Raw genomic sequence first — 13,721 nt, 5'->3', positions numbered from 1 at the left:
TAAAAAAGGACGACAAAAACAACAAGAATAAGATATATCATATGCCAATATTCTCTAAAAGATGACCTGAAATTGAGGAGTCGGACGGAAATATGAGCCATATCAAGTTGCATGTTGGAATTAGATAGATTCATCGAGAAGGTCTGGAAAAGTTATTAGCAGGACAGCTTGAAATTAGGAAAAGCAAGACGTAGCAATCGAATGTAAAAATATAGACGCGATTACTTTTTTTTATTCCACTACATTTATTTAGAAAATAACAAAAAATCATAAAATCTTAAATCTAAAAAACAGTGTTAACCAACGTTCGAGAATATGGAATAGTTAGCAGCTAATCTTTATTAACAGAAGAATTTAAGTTTATCGAAGTATCTTCGCTTCAGCTGATTAATTTCGTCGTTTATTTGTAAGATTTCCAAGTCGCGGTGAGTATTATAGGCTCTGATGTACCACGGTGTGGAAATAATCGTTGGATGTACGAGCTGATCTCCAAAATTCTGCACGATAAGTTCAAATTGGCTTTATTGCAGCTTTATATATCAACACTTTGAATTCCAAGGGCTGCTTGAAAAATTTTTTGACAACCTAGTGCAGGTTTTTCAATCCTGGGTTGACCTAAGTTATTTTGGCATCAATCTAAGTAAGCCTTCTGTCTAGGTGTATTCCTAGGTATCCTTAGACAGAGGATATGCCGTGAAACTTAATATATTCGTTTATTCAATATGACGGCGACATGACTGCACTTTGCTTCATTTGCTTTGAGTGTTCAGCAGGCCAACAATGGCACAACCTCTTTCATGTGATTCTCGACGTCTAGACATGCATGTGTGCAGAGTATCGCCGTATTGTCAGCAAAGGTAGAAGTAAATAAGCACTCCCTTGTAGCTAAATCTGGCCCGAGGACACTACCTTCAGGTATCCCTGCTTTGATGTTACATTCTCATGAGGTTAGAGTTTTCTGTTTAATAACAAATCTCTTCCCAGTCAGATACAACTCGAGAATTTGATGGGTATTCGTAGGTGGCTTTTCTCCAATTTTATATATGAGACCTTCATTCGAGACCTTGTCAAATACTTGTGTAATGTCAAGGAATACGGCATCACTCCTTGTCCAGTTGCGGTCCGGCAATCGGGTTGGTAATTTGTGCAGGATTGGCCTATTGGGCTTCTTCACTGCTCTTTAAAGGGAATAATCCGTAGTCGGAAAGTTGCTAGATTTTCTGGGAAGCACTTTAAATCTTTATGTTTCTCCTTTTTCAATGCTTCTTGTTGTACCTTTCTAGCTGCTTGCCAGATTCTTTTTTGAATCCAGCTATCTAAACTGATGCTGGTCTATTATTTTTGAACACTTTTGATGATCTGAAACTGCACATTGATGCTGCGGTACTGCATGCAGAGTAGCTGATGTTGATACTTAGGTGAAACACTGTGCAATCTAGTCGAGTTGTTGTAAATGCTAAGAGATGTATTCGATACTTAAGCCAATCAATTTTCCTTACTGCTAGTTTGGTGGACCTGGTTGGTCTTGGTTGGAGATTTAAAAGAGTTATGAGAACCGGCAAAAAAATCGGAACTCAAATCAAACCAGGGTTGCGCATTTAATTGGTTTCTTTTTATATTTCTCGATATGCCAAAGTCGACAAAATCAGGTATTTTACTCTCCAGATACAATCAACCTTCTACCAAGGGAGTTGAAGAAGCTTACAAACTGTGCTACAGAGATGGTGAATCTCAGAGGATAGTATGCAACAGAAATTGTAACCGGATCCCCCATCCTAGGACGCATATGCATAAATATGGTTTGAATATAGTCCCTAACAAAATGTTTCATGACGTAATGCTTTACACGATTTTCAATAAGGAGTCATTGACCTTGTAGCACGGTATTAAAAAATAGTATTTGTCGGGGAGTTAAGTCTTCGATATGGGGAGAACGTCAATTCCACTGCTCACAAGGGATACATGTAATTCTATTTTATGTTGGCATTCGGATTCCAGTGGTTGATTTCAATTTTTGCGAGAAGGGTTTGGGAATCATCGTCTGGTTTCGCATTAGCTTTTGCATCATATTTTGCATTGATGCCGTAAATTGGTTCAGGCTTTGAATGAGTTATACCGTTGCAGATTCTAGATTAATTGCGGATTCGGTACGTTGTGTTGATTCGGGACGATGGCATTTCATTGGGTCATCATAAAACAATAAACACCTTGCGAAGCATCACCTTCTTTACATTTCATTTTTGGATCTAGACAAAGTGTTTGACAGTGTGCCACTCGAACTCATCCGGTATGCTCTACAACAACACTTAGTACTAGAAGAACTCGTGCGCTGTGTTCAATTGCTCTACAACGATCCAAAAAGTAAAGTTTAAAGTGTGGCGGGTGTATCAAAACCACTTCGTGTCTCTGTTGGTGTTCATCAAGGGAGCGCCCTCTTAACACTCCTCTTTGTTCTTGTTATGGACACCGTTACACGAGACATTCAATGTCGCACCCTATACACTGCTTTATGCAGTCCAAAAATGGAATGGTCGCTTCATGCAACACGGTCTCAGATTAGATCTGAATAAAACTGAATTTTTGACGGCCGATCCCCATGAAACAAGCACAATCACTGTCAGCGGCAATGACTTGCCCAGAACTGAGCGATTTAAGTACCCCGGATCAACGCTATCAGCCAATGGAGAACTGTGCTATGAAATTGCTACACGCATTAACGTGTTCCACATCTGGGGTTCTTTGTGATCAAAGTAAATCTAAAATTTACCGCAATGTCGTCCGTCCTGTTGCCCTTTATGGTTCTGAGTGTTAGCCGATTATAAAAGACAATGAACGACGTCTTGCAGTAATAGTGACGAAGATGTTCCTTTGGACACGTGATCACGTGACGTTTTGATCACATCCGGAATGAGAATATCCGCGATCGTTGTGGTGTTGCACCGATTGTGGGAAAATCGTGAGAGAGGCGTCTTCGATGTTATGGTCACGTAATTCGTGCTAACGAGAACTTGCCAAGATTGGTCTGAACATCGAAGTCGATGGTAAGCGACCAAAACACAGGCCGAAACAACGGTGGCTTGACACGCTGGATGGGGATTTAAAAGCCTCGAGATTGCACCCAGATCAGGCATTTGATATGGCCAAATGGCGAGGCCGATTACGATGAGCCGACCCCGCTTGTGAACGGAACAAAGGCTAAAGAAGAAGCGTAAGACAGGATCAACTGGGTTTTAATAGGTACAAGTCCGTCCAGAACGTAGGTAGCTGTGTTTGGATTTAGATCGCCTTTTAAGGGTCTTTAACTTACTTCAAAGTACACCGGAAATCTCATGTAATTGGCAGTGTGGTTGTTACCACAGTTATCGTTTTTGTTTTGGCAGAGAGATCTTGCTTGTGCAATGGGCATTTAGTTGTGGGATAGAGGTTGCCGCATAAAACACATACACTTGAAAGGGAACTGTATGATTTGGTGTCTCCAAACTCTTGACAATTAAGACATTGTATGCAAATTCCACCATAGAAGGTGAGGTACTCTGAATCGGTTCTTAATGTTACATACGGATTTAATCTGAGAGCCCTTTAGAGACTTAAGTCGGGTCAACTTCAGGTTTAATGCCTTTAATTAATACTATTTGCCTAACATATAGATGAGATTACTTTGCAGGAAAAGGTTTGTATAGCGTAAGAAGAACAATTTTGTCTTAAGAGTATAGAACAGATGGGCGCAAAAATGGAGAAGAACTCGTATCGAGATCCATAGACTGATTTTACTAGGTTGCCCGGGAAAGCAGCAGTTAAACCGATTACTACGGGAAAGGTAAGAGAAGACCCAGTCTACTCTACAAACTCAAGCAGAAAAAGGTGTTGAATGACTGGCATGCTCCAAATGGATTCTCACGACGCCTGATTTCTCTGGAAGTAAAAGTTTTAGTATCGTTGGCTAGTCCAGTGGGTCTTTTGAGGAGGGGATATTCAGGACAAGTATGCGAAAGTCGCAACCAAAAGGGAGCAACTCCGGAAAACGGGTCTGTTTTTCTGGTACCCACTCTCAAATTGGAGATCGGTTTCTGGTAGGATTTTGGCTGATATTCTGATGCATGTTAAAGAGCATCACAATTGTACAGTACACCACCGGCGATTCTCGATATATAGTCGAGGGGAGGCTTTCTAAAGGTGACATTGTGATCGTGATGGGTGACCTGGATGCCATGATGGGAAGTTTGCGGATTTTTAGAGTTTCCGTCGCCTCATTATTAGTGGCACGTTGCTCGAGCATTTGTTCATCACCGCACGAGCAATTACATCGCCCTCGCAAGGAATTCCTAGTGTCGCAGCAGCAAGTTCAACATCGACTGTTTGTTTGATCCAGCTGTCGTTCAACTGTGGGAGCGAGAGAGAGGGGAATCTCGCTGATCGGACGGCATATACATTGAGTTACCCACCGCAGAATATTGACGAGCTTTGGGTCGCGGTCAAAAATGGTCTTTTCTCGCGTGTTACGCAGGTCGTCGATCTGGCTGACTGCGGAATCGTAGAACCTAATCGGCGAATGGAAGCGGTTGAAGGCTCTATTGACCGCTGCTAGTGAAGGTAAACATGACACGGTGGAGCTCTCATAACTTGCTGAATTGCTGGATGTTAAATGCAGTGTGCGCCTTGGCAAAATAGAATTTGTTATTGTACTTGTCAGGTAAGCAGAAGGTATCGTAGACCATGAAACTGGATGTCGGTTGAGGCATTAACAACACTTGATCCACATCTATTGCCTTGTTTTAGATAATCGGGCTGGAAATGCAGTTACCTCAAAACCAAGATCAAATTGAGCCAGTGCTGGTCTAGTGTTTTTTCTGAGCTGCTATATGAGAGTAGCACATGGAGAGTGGCCACCAAGACTTCGTGAATCATACGAGCCTGATACCATCTCAAACAAAGGATGTGATCGATATGCAGGCAGTTACTAGTGGGCGATTTGATCAGAAGGCGGAACTGACAGTGGATAAGTCACGCATTAAGGAGGGGCGACAGCACCAGTGGAACTCACTCTGCCTTGATGGCCAACGGGTGATTCGAGCTAAGAGCACTTAGCGCAGAATATTGGAATTGGAAGTCAACCGTCTCGGAGAGTCCTGGGGGTATTAATACGCATTTCCGCGAACCGTGAACGATGGCGCCTACGCGTGGTTGACACACTATACCCCACCAAAGGGTGAATGACGACAATGTACGGTGTAGTTCCATACGGGACACGGTGTTTGTAAGAAATATTTCCATCGCTTCGGATTGTCACAGAACATACCAAGAGGAATTACCAACATGAAAATTATAATTGCACAGTGAAGTGGATATACAAAACTTTGCCGTAAAAATTTGCGAACCGTCACCTGTAAGTCAAACAAAATTTGCTTAAAGAAGTGTGCAAAGAGGATGATGGCTAAACTGAAAGGCGGCGCCCACTTTTATTATGAACAAAAGATGTTTCGAGAATAAGCAGATGCCCTATTGTGATAGGAAGATAGCATTGCCCAGTAGATAGTAATGAATCGACAAAATTCCTTGACTGGACGGAATATTACTCGATGTTTTTCCATCCTAAAAAAAAGACAGACAGGCAGATGGATAGCTAAACAGGTAAGCCGACAGATAGGGAACCAATTTCAAAAAGGATTTATTTTCTACAAAATATCTTAAGAATGCAGCAAACACGACCAATACTTAAAGTTATCAAATTGGCAATTAATGCCAAATAATATCGTAAATATTGGATGCATGTAATTGATTTATAATTCCCACCTCTAAGACCTCCTTTTTCTGCTCAGTTTGAACAGACCTCAAAAGTGATTTGACAGCTATCAGAAGAAATTCAATGCTACCAAACCTACTCAGATAAAATGCGTTTCTTATTGCGTATACTCACATACATGCTTTTAAGTCTTCAATTTATGCAAATTTTGCCTGTAATAACTAATGCATCACATAATATGTGTAGATAGAACATGAAAAGTTCATTAATTCGCACATATGACGTCGGTATGAAAATTTAGATTGATCGATTGCTGCGTTATAATATTGAATCTTAGCCTTCGTGTGTGCATTCCCATCACTTTTCGTTACACCGTAAGTATCTAAACCTTCAAATCCTGAAAATTTACTCGAAGAGAAAGGAAAGAAAACAACGATGTCACGAGTGATTCGAAGTGATTTATTTGATGAGCCAAACTCTGGCAAGGATTTACTTTTTAGAGTGTCATTCTCACCCTCGCATCTAGATTCAATGTGCCGTTGTAGGGACTCAGTGGCAGTACTTCAATTTATTTTTAATAGAGTGAATGTCATAGAGGACTAAATATAAATAATATCCAGGCGATAGATTTGCCAGTCCTGTGCACATCAGTGGTAAGGACATCGGTGTTGTCAGGTGAGAGCTTTTTCTGGGATGTCAAGGTAGGGGAGTGTAGTGTTATTTCTGTCTGAAGCAGTCGTTTTTAGTATTATTCTTCAATAAGCAGGTAAAGTCATAAGACGGTAAATCAAAAAGCAATTACTCGCTTACTTCGTGAAACCTTAATTACATCTGAAGACCGTTGAAATCTGTAGTATAAAAATATGTCACATCACCTCAATCCACCCTTTAAATAAGCGTCCTGAGAACACTATCACCTACCTTCCCGAATTATCCTCAGATTTGATGAAAGCCATTCACCTGGAATTTATTCGGATATTGAATTAAATCGAACACATAAGTAGATAGAGAAAAATTTAATGCGATGACTTTATTATGAAATAATAATCAAAAATTTCTTTTCTCACCGTCCGTCTTTTCATGAGATGTCCATCGTCATTACACCTTCTACTCCGCTCTGTTGCGTGTATGTGAGCTGGTTGAGTGGCGGATGGCATCAAAGACTTCTTTCTCCTTCTTAGTTCCAGTCGGATTGGAAGATAATCTGGGGATTTAAATTATTTTTTGATGGTGACAATTTTGATTGAAAATTGATAGAGTTCATAATCCTTTCTATCGATGGATTTTAAGGTAGCGCTATAGCGTCAATTTATTGATTCTACTTTCATTTCATCAAAGCCTTCTTTAGGTGCAGGGATTTCTCATAGAGAGGGTGCAAGCGCTTTCCTTTGTCTTCATCACGACTCTTAGTCTATGATGACTAACCATTGATTGCACATTGCTGGGGGATTCAAAGGACTGCAATTTGCAATGAGGTTTATGTAAACTATTATAATTCAGAATTCAGTATTTTAAAATCCCTTACAAGTCGCAGTGAAATCCGCTGCAGTGAGCATATCATTTATGAAAACTTCTCAGACGTTGGAAAATCAAGTCGTTCGAAAAACAATTTGTTTGTCTTGCAATTGACTCCGCCGGGGGCAGAAATACATTTTAATCTATCAATGAACAGTTTATCCTAGTTTGTCGGCGAAAGTTAAGACAGATTGTGGCATGGGGCAATATAATATCTAACATAAAGACACGGAATATTCCACGCAGATAAATTTGCTACTGAAAGTCAGATACAAATATGAATAGCCGGTTAACTGTACATTTAACGTTACTTAGATCTGCCCAAGCATACGTAGATGTGCATATACCTGTCCTTCTCATCATCATCAACGGCGCAACAACCGGTATCCGGTCTAGGCCTGCCTTAATAAGGAACTCCAGACAAAAGCTGTCTGGCGTCCTGGCCCACGCCATCGCTTCATCTTAGGCAGGGTCTGCCTCGTCTTCTTTTCCTACCATAGATCTTGCCCTTATAGACTTTCCAGGTGGGATCATCCTCATCCATACGGATTAAGTGACCCGCCCACCGTAACTTATTGAGCCGGATTTTATCCACAACCGGACGGTCATGGTATCGCTCATAGATTTCGTCATTGTGTAGGCTACGGAATCGTCCATCCTCATGTAGGGGGCCAAAAATTCTTCGGAGGATTCTTCTCTCGAACGCGGCCAAGAGTTCGCCATTTTTCTTGCTAAGAACCCAAGTTTCCGAGGAATACATGAGGACTGGCAAGATCATAGTCTTGGGCAGTAAGAGCTTTGACCCTATGGTGAGACGTTTCGAGCGGAACAGTCTTTGTAAGCTGAAATAGGCTCTGTTGGCTGACAACAACCGTGCGCGGATTCCATCATCGTAGTTGTTATCGGTTGTGATTTTCGACCCTAGATAGGAGAAATTGTCAACGGTCTCAAAGTTGTATTCTCCTATCCTTATTCTTGTTCGTGTTTGTGTTTGACCAGTGCGGTTTGATGTTGTTGGTTGATTCGTCTTCGGTGCTGACGTTGCCACCATATATTTTGTCTTGCCTTCATTGATGTGCAGCCCAAGATCTCGCGCCGCCTGCTCGATCTGGATGAAGGCAGTTTGTACATCTCGGGTGGTTCTTCCCATGATCTCGATATCGTCAGCATAGGCCAGTAGTTGGGTGGACTTGAAGAGAATCGTACCTCTTGCATTCATCTCAGCATCACGGATCACTTTCTCGAGGGCCAGGTTAAAGAGGACGCATGATAGCGCATCCCCTTGTCGTAGACCGTTGTTGATGTCGAATGGTCTTGAGAGTGATCCTGCTGCTTTTATCTGGCCTCGCACATTGGTCAGGGTGAGCCTAATCAGTCTTATTAATTTCGTCGGGATACCGAATTCTCTCATGGCCGTGTACAGTTTTACCCTGGCTATGCTATCATAGGTGGCTTTAAAGTCGATGAACAGATGGTGCAACTGTTGTCCATATTCCAACAGTTTTTCCATCGCTTGCCGCAGAGAGAAAATCTGATCTGTTGCTGATTTGCCTGGAGTGAAGCCTCTTTGGTATGGGTCAATGATGTTCTGGGCGTATGGGGCTATCCGGCCTAGCAAGATAGTGGAGAATATCTTATAGATGGTACTCAGCAACGTGATACCTCTAAAATTTCTGCACTGGGTGATATCTCCCTTTTTATGTATGAGACAGATTATGCCTCGTTGCCAATCGTCAGGCATTGATTCGCTGTCCCATCGGCTCCTGGCGACTTATGATTTTTTAGCCGATGAATTGCACGGACTGTTTCTCCTAAACTTAGTGGTGGCAGTATTTGTCCGTTGTCTTCAGTTGGCGGGACCACCAACTCGTCGCTGTTCTGGTTGTTCAGTAGCTCATCAAAGTACTCGACCCATCGCTCTAATATGCCCATTCTGTCGGAAATCAGATTTCCCTCTTTGTCTCGGCAGGATGAGCATCGAGGTGTATAAGGCTTCATCCTGCTGACTTGTTGGTAAAACTTGCGCGCCTGGTGCGGTTGCTCCCTGTACTTTTCGAGTTCACAGACTTGTTGGTTCTCCCAGGCTTCCTTTTTCCGTCTGTGAAGTCGCTTCTCCGCTCGACGGAGTTCGTGATAAGTCTCTGCGCGTGCCCGCGTTCTTTGAGAATGCAACATTACTTGTGTTGTGGATGGCTTCAGTGTTCACTCTCACCTGATTGTCAGAGAGGATTCTAGGTGGTATTGTTATTCGAGCTCGGAGCACCATGCCAACGAGATAGTGATCCGAGTCTATATTGGCCCCCCTATATGTTCTGACATTCATCAAGGCTGAGAGGTGGCGACGTTCGATCAACACGTGGTCAATTTGGTTGAAAGTGGTCCCGTCTGGAGAGGCCCATGTATGTTTGTGGACCGCTTTCCGGGCAAACCAGGTACTTCCAACAACCATTTCGTGTGACCCTGCTAATTGAATAGTCCGCAGTCCGTTATCATTTGTTTTTTCGTGTAAGCTATGGGAGCCAACGTATCGCCTGAATACGGGCTCCTTCCCTACTTGGCTGTTAAAAACCCCAAGTATGATTTTGATATCATATCTGGGACAGGCTTCGAGGGTTCTTTCTACTGCCTCGCAGAAGGTATCCTTCTCGGACTCTGCAGTCTCCTCTGTAGGGGCGTGAACGTTTATGAGGCTTATATTTCTAAACTTGCCTCGCAAGCGCAGAGTGCATAGCCGTTCGCTTATGCTTTCAAAGCCGATAATTGCAGGTTTCATTTTTTGGCTGACTAAGAAACCTACTCCGAGCACATGGTTCACTGGATGACCGCTATAATATATGGTGTAGTGGCTCTTCTCCAGGAAACCGGTCCCTGTCCATCGCATCTCTTACATCAGCCCTATATTGGGACAGGGCATCGGCTAGCTGCTCATCAGCTTCATCTCTGTACAGGGAGCGCACGTTCCATGAGAAAATGCGCAAATCGTTGTTCCTTTGTCGTTGCCGGGTCCGTCGTTTTAAAATCCGTCCCATCCGTGGCTCCTGTTGTGGCTTCGTAACAAGTTGTTTTCCGTGTAGGGTTGTCAGCCCTACCCAACCCCCAACCTGGAGGACCAGTTGCTACAATTTGTCCCCATTTTAGGCGCGGGAAACTCGCCTTCATCCTTCTCCGTCTGCAGCTTTTCGTCAAGAAAGAGCTCCCAGCGGTCACCACGTGGAGGTGGAGATAGGGTTTGGTAGTAGAGCTGTTGGTGTTGGTTCAGCAGGTATTTCCCAGGTTTTATGCTCCATCGTTTGCCCCGGGACCTATACTACCCTTTGACCACCTTCCTTCTCCTTTCTGAAAAATCTGGGAAATCAAAATTAACGTCGCAGAGCACTAGCTTAGTTTAGTTTACTGGGGGGAGCTGCAGCTCCGAGCACTCAGGCCATTGTTAGGTCCATTGTACTATCACTGTAAATTGTCTATTCAATGGCTTCCCGCCTACGGTGTTCGCAGGCTTTAGCGAATCTGATAACATTCCCCAGAGGCAGAGAGTGTGCACATTCTTCATTGAAGAAAACCTTGCCAAGGTGTCTTCGTCTGAGATCTGAGGTTTGCCGGGCAGCTGCATAAAAGTGCAGGGCCGTCTCCTCCTCACATTGGCTGCACATAGCCGGAACCACTACCCCAACCTTTTCTATATGCGAGTTTAAGGAGCAGTGTCCTGTTAAAAGCCCTATTAGGGTTTTCATGTCCCACTTCTTAAGGGACAACGAAAATGCCGCTCTAGTGGCCCTAGGCTCTTTCACAAGGATTTTCGCTTGCCGGCAAGAGTCCAAATTCTCCACTCGGTTGCGTGAATCTTTGAAATTTCACCCTTGAGAGTAGACTTGACAGTTTCAGCAGAACCTAATGACAACTCCACACCAAATGCCTTAATATGTCGTTGCCATTTAGTACTGATAATGCCGCCGGACTGTCGGAACAGATTCAAATGGTGCGACCCCTCCATTTTTGTCGCAGACATTCTTCTGCTGCCAATGAAATGGCATATATCTCCGCCTGGAATATGGTCGTTATTTTTCCGGGGAGGTCGGGCCAGTTCTATAATCGGATTCTCCGAGAACGCCCCTGCGCCCGATCCATCCTCCATGACTGACCCGTCGGTTAAGATTATTAGGTCTGTAATCTGAAAAGACTCATGGCCACTTGTCGACCATTCTTCGCTTTCGCTCTCTTTGACAGACATTGACATATGATCGGTCGGCATCAGTGCTAGCGGATGATTTTCAAGGAATTTCTAGATAGACGCATGACCGTCTTTCCGCCTTTCTACGCCCCAATGGTATCGAACCTATATGCGTCGTTGGCTGCTTTCCGTTTCACCTCCAAGTGAAGTGGGGGGTAAATTTAGGATAGCTTCAAGTGCCGCAGTCGGCGTAGTACTCATTGCATAGCACTAAATATTCCTCTGCTGTTTTATTAAAAATTAACAAAAAGCAGTTATCTGAACATCGACATCAGTTCGAGGATATTCTGCATAAATGTTCTCTTTATATTGTTATGTAGGAGCAGCATTTGAAATGAGTCCGCCACTGCCTTCTCCAAAGCTCCAAGTTTTCGTTAAAACGTACCTACGTCGCATCATTGGTATACTCTGCCTGGGGATATGAGCTCGTCGCCATGCCGATCAAATACTTGTAGACTTGTTATTTATAAGGGAGAATAGGTAGATCACATTTAGAGCAGAGTAAACAATTCCATCGCAATATGGGTCATAGAATGGAATAGATCTCCTAAGACAGTTAAATGGACCTAGGTAAGAAGATTATAGACAGGAGATTCATCTCCCCACATTCCCCAGATTGAGCAGGCGGCGCGAGATCTTGGGCTGCACATTAATGAAGGCAAGACAAAATATATGATGGCAACGTCAGCACCGAAACCCAACCTACCAACAACATTAAACCACACTGGTCATACGGAAAGAATAAAGATAGGAGACTACAACTTTGAGACCGTTGATAATTTGTCCTATCTAAGGTCGAAAATCACAACCGATAACCACTACGATGATGAAATCCGCGCACGGTTCTTGTGAGCCAACAGAGCATATTTCAGCTTACAAAAACTGTTCCGCTCGAAACGTCTCACCAAAGGGTCAAATCTCTTACTGTACAATGATCTTGCCAGTCCTCATGTATTCCTCAGAGACTTGGGTTCTTAGCAAGAAGAATGGTGAACTCTTGGCCGCGTTCGAGAGAAGAATCTTCCGAAGAATTTTTTGACCCCCTACATGAGGATGGACGATTCCGTAGCCTACACAATGACGAAATCTATGATCGATACCATAAACGTCATGTTGTGGATAAAATTCAGCTCAGCAGGTTGCGGTGGGCGGGTCATTTAATCTGTGTGGATGAGGATGATCCAGTCCGGAAAGTTTGTAAGAACAATATCTATGGTAGAAAAAGAAGACGAGGCAGACCCTGCCTAAGATGGAGCGATGGCGTAGGTCAGGACGCCGGACAACTTTTAGGGATATCAAATTGGTGGGCCCCGGCGCAAAACCGGGATGTCTGAAGTTCCTTATTAAGGCAGGCCTAGATCGGATACTGGTTGTTGCGCCGTTGATGATGATGACATATTCTTTGAAACTTTATGGAGACGGAAAAGTCTTGCACGCGTTCGACCCCGATGGCAGTTGCGGCAGCAAAGTTTTGCCCATAAGGGCTGGTGTTAGTGTCATGTGGAGCATTGGCGAACATCCACGTGGTTGCGAGCACATGGCCGCGAGTTGCTGTAATCATGCGGCAGGATCTATCATAACAACAGATATTTCAGATTTAAGGCAGCGCATCGGACGCGTGAACCTGGGCGCCATGGCCGACTCGCTTCCACCGCTAGATTCAATGGCCGCAGAGAACAGCTGGCGGCCTGACATGTGACTGGTGAACAAATGTCAATAACGACATTTTGTCAACTGTCTCACAGAAACTCTAGTATCGCCTGCCAGCCAGAAAGAAGTTAAATTTTAACTCGTCAAATTCCAATAATAGAATCATTGAGCGAATGAAAAATACAAAATTCCTTTATGGGAAGCCTGATGGAAGCAAACACGCACAACATTCTCTGCAATAAATCCATGCTTGCTCCCCTAGGAAGTGAGGAGGAATAAGTAGATGTATCCAAGATCAATGTTTCTGATGCATCCGTTTCCTGCTGGGATAAGATGAAGAAACACTCGCAAGAAAACCATCAATGCGACATCGACACACCGACACACCAATATCACTTACCTACCTTATCTCCAGTCGAAAGGTGCATAATGAGATTCCATGTCCCTTTGCCGCTGAAGTTGCTCCTCCTGTGTATAGTCTCCTTGATCTTAGGACTACTAGGTGTGCAACAGGAAAGTAGGAGAGAAAGCTTTTTGGACAATATTTCCGGGGCTGAAAAGCATTACCAGACACTATCAGCGATCATG

The 13,721-nt window shown here is 43.5% G+C and overlaps 1 long non-coding RNA gene across 1 annotated transcript; it reads right to left on the bottom strand.

Moving 5' to 3' along the window:
• Positions 1–6,408: 6,408 nt before the first annotated feature.
• LOC119653495 lies at positions 6,409–6,852 on the bottom strand. Its single transcript, XR_005249704.1, has 3 exons — positions 6,808–6,852; positions 6,662–6,700; positions 6,409–6,588 (listed from the first exon to the last, which is right to left on the bottom strand). It is a non-coding gene; the product is annotated as an uncharacterized LOC119653495 (long non-coding RNA).
• Between the last annotated feature and the right edge of the window lie 6,869 nt (positions 6,853–13,721).

The sequence above is a fragment of the Hermetia illucens genome, chromosome 4 (assembly GCF_905115235.1).
Source record: "Hermetia illucens chromosome 4, iHerIll2.2.curated.20191125, whole genome shotgun sequence".
NCBI classification, from domain to species: domain Eukaryota; kingdom Metazoa; phylum Arthropoda; class Insecta; order Diptera; family Stratiomyidae; genus Hermetia; species Hermetia illucens.
Note: the sequence above shows the minus strand (reverse complement) of the source record. Positions and strands in the feature narration are given on the sequence as shown.